This window comes from Mandrillus leucophaeus, unplaced genomic scaffold (assembly GCF_000951045.1).
Source record: "Mandrillus leucophaeus isolate KB7577 unplaced genomic scaffold, Mleu.le_1.0 Scaffold247, whole genome shotgun sequence".
In the NCBI taxonomy this organism is placed as follows: Eukaryota; Metazoa; Chordata; class Mammalia; order Primates; family Cercopithecidae; genus Mandrillus; species Mandrillus leucophaeus.
Genome location: NW_012102554.1, coordinates 596,212 through 598,686, shown reverse-complemented (window position 1 = coordinate 598,686; position 2,475 = coordinate 596,212). Strand labels below are relative to the sequence as shown.

General features: G+C 56.6%; 1 long non-coding RNA gene across 1 annotated transcript in view; it reads right to left on the bottom strand.

Moving 5' to 3' along the window:
- Positions 1-2,052, bottom strand: part of LOC105541898 — an 8,863-nt gene extending 6,811 nt beyond the window's left edge. Inside the window, exons 1-2 of the long non-coding RNA XR_001006394.1 lie at positions 1,746-2,052; positions 225-391 (exon numbers count right to left, since the gene is read on the bottom strand). This is a non-coding gene — a long non-coding RNA (uncharacterized LOC105541898). The remainder of the gene's footprint in view (positions 1-224; positions 392-1,745) is intronic.
- Positions 2,053-2,475: the final 423 nt, after the last annotated feature.

Here is a 2,475-nt window from a genome sequence, read left to right as displayed (position 1 = left end):
CTGTCCTCAGATGTCACAAAGAAGCAAATGGTGGTGCCAGAGTACCTGAGCCACTGGTGGGCTTCGTCCACCCATGAGGATCAAAGAGGAAAAGAAGAAAAGCCTGCCAACTGCAGCCCGCCACGGTTCCTTTTTTAAACCCTATTAGATCATATCGTCCCCAAGGATTGACTCTGTTCCTCCTTAAAGGACTTGTGAGTCACTATTTTTTTCTGAAAACTTACTCTACAAATGAAGGAATCCCCATAGCAACCATTCTATGTCTTTGGAGCCAAGAGAAGGAAGTACAGTGAGAGGCTCCCTGTCTCCCGAGGAGCCAAGGCCTCCTGTTTACAGACGTCTGAGAGACCACGAAATTGGCCTGATCTTCAGATTTCTGCTGAGGTAGAGGCTAAAAGGAATATCTACATGGAGAGCATAGCCAGGGATGTCCGCACCAGAGCAACGCGTAGGGACTACAGAGGAGGACTGGGCTGCCTTGAGGCCTGCAGGCCTGGGAGACCGCCACCTGGTCTCCTCAGGAAGTGGCTGGGCCTAGGCCAGGCCCCAGACCCCTCCCCAGGCTGCTCTGCAGAGGACTTCCCTCCCTTCGCTTTCTTCCCTTTTCTCCTTCCTTTTTTCCCCTTTGTATCACAAAGCATCTCCTCTGTCCTTGACAGAATGGGAAGAGAATTGGAAAAACCACCACAGGTCACTGTTGGTCTCTGGCGCTCAATTCACAGGGAGGAAACCTGGCTGGGCGCCCTCCTTCCACGCGAGCAGGAACGGAGGGGCTGTGTTGGTCCTGGTAGAGGAGTGGGGTATGTGTGTGTGCATGTGTGTGTGCATGTGTGTGCACATGTGTGTCATGCATTTGTATGTGAGTGTATGTGTGCGTGCATGTGTGTGCACGTGTGCGTGTGTGTGCGTGTGCATGTGTGTGTACATGTGTGTGCGCATGTGTGTCATGCATTTGTGTGTGCGTGCATGTGTGTGGATGTGTGTGCGCTGTCACCGCGGTGGTGACGGCCTGGTGCCATCAGCTCTCTAGAGAGCAGTCTCTCTCTTCCCACACCACCTGCCACTGCTCCTCCCGCCCTCCCCTGGAATCAACTTAGAGGAGCACCTGTTTATAGCTTCAGGGATTTATTTCTACAGGGCCCTGGCAGGCAAGTGGCCAAGATGGTCTTCAACTCCTGACACAGGAACTCTCACATCTCCTCCCACCCACCAGCCCACCCTGAACCTCCAAGGCACAGAGAAGCAAGGGGCTGGGAAGTGGAGGGTCTGGGCCCAGCCCAGCTGGAGGCAGAGGGCGCTTTCCCACTGTCTGGGGGTGCACCTATGCCTCTCCGGTTAGGCTAGGTGTCTTCCGCGGCCACCCTCCTCCGTTCGGGGTCCCGGTCCCGTTCCGGCCTGCCCTGCTCACCCTGACCAGCCACACCCACTTTGCTCTGGGGCTTCTCATGAGGAGCCCGGTGGAAGGGAACGTCAGGGTCTCAGGCTGGGTGAATCATGGGTCTCCTCAGCACCGCCCACCCGCCGCCTCTTGGCTTCCGTCTCTCACGGCAGGAGCAGGGCCACCGCCTGCCGCCTGAGCCCCTGCCAGCTGTTTCCCTCTCCCCCAGGACAGACCCTCACCTGGGGGTTGGGTTTGCCCACCCCTGGGGACCCTGGGGAGGGAGGAAGGGGAGCAGGAGGAAGGGAAGGCACAGCCACCCAGGGGGAGGGGTAGGAAACCCGGATACTCCCTACCCGTTTCCTACATGGACACCCAGATCTCAGGGCAGCAGACTCCAGACTCCAGGCGCTCCCTCTGCGGGGCGGCGGGGCGTCCACACCCAGGTACGCGGGGCCAGGCCACCGTCAGCCGCTTCTCCTGCACTGTGCTCCGCATGTGCTTGGGCTGCAGAGTTTGCTCCTCCTGGCGTGCCCTGCTCACTGCTCACCATCCCAGAGAAAAAGAGAAATCAGAGCCCCTTGTTCCCCATCCATATTTTAAGGGAAAATACCATGCAAAGGGCTTCACATGCATCTCCGTTTCCAACCTCCACGATGGCTGCTGTCAGTACCACCTTCTTCTTCAGTGTCTCTTCCTGTTCAGCATCCATTCACCGCACATTTCCTCAGCACCACTCTGTGCCTGGGTCTGTGTTCGTTACTGGGAAAAAGACAAGTTCTTGTGCTCAACCCTGAGCAACTGTTGCTGAGGAAGGAATCATCTATGAGATGTGGGGGTGTGCAGCCACCGCCCTCCTCCCTCCTCCCTCTTCCCTCCTCCTTCCATCCTCTTCTCTCCTTCACTGGGGCCTGCTTTACTTTTAAGGGCCTAAAGTGGCCTTTCTTTTGTTATTATTATTATTTTTATTTTAGAGACGGTGTCTTTCTTTGTTGCCCAGGCTGGAGTGCAGTGGTGCAGTCATAGTTCACTGCAACCTCAAACTCCTAGGCTCAAGCGACCCTCCCAGCCTCCTGAGCGGCTGGGCCTACAGGCAT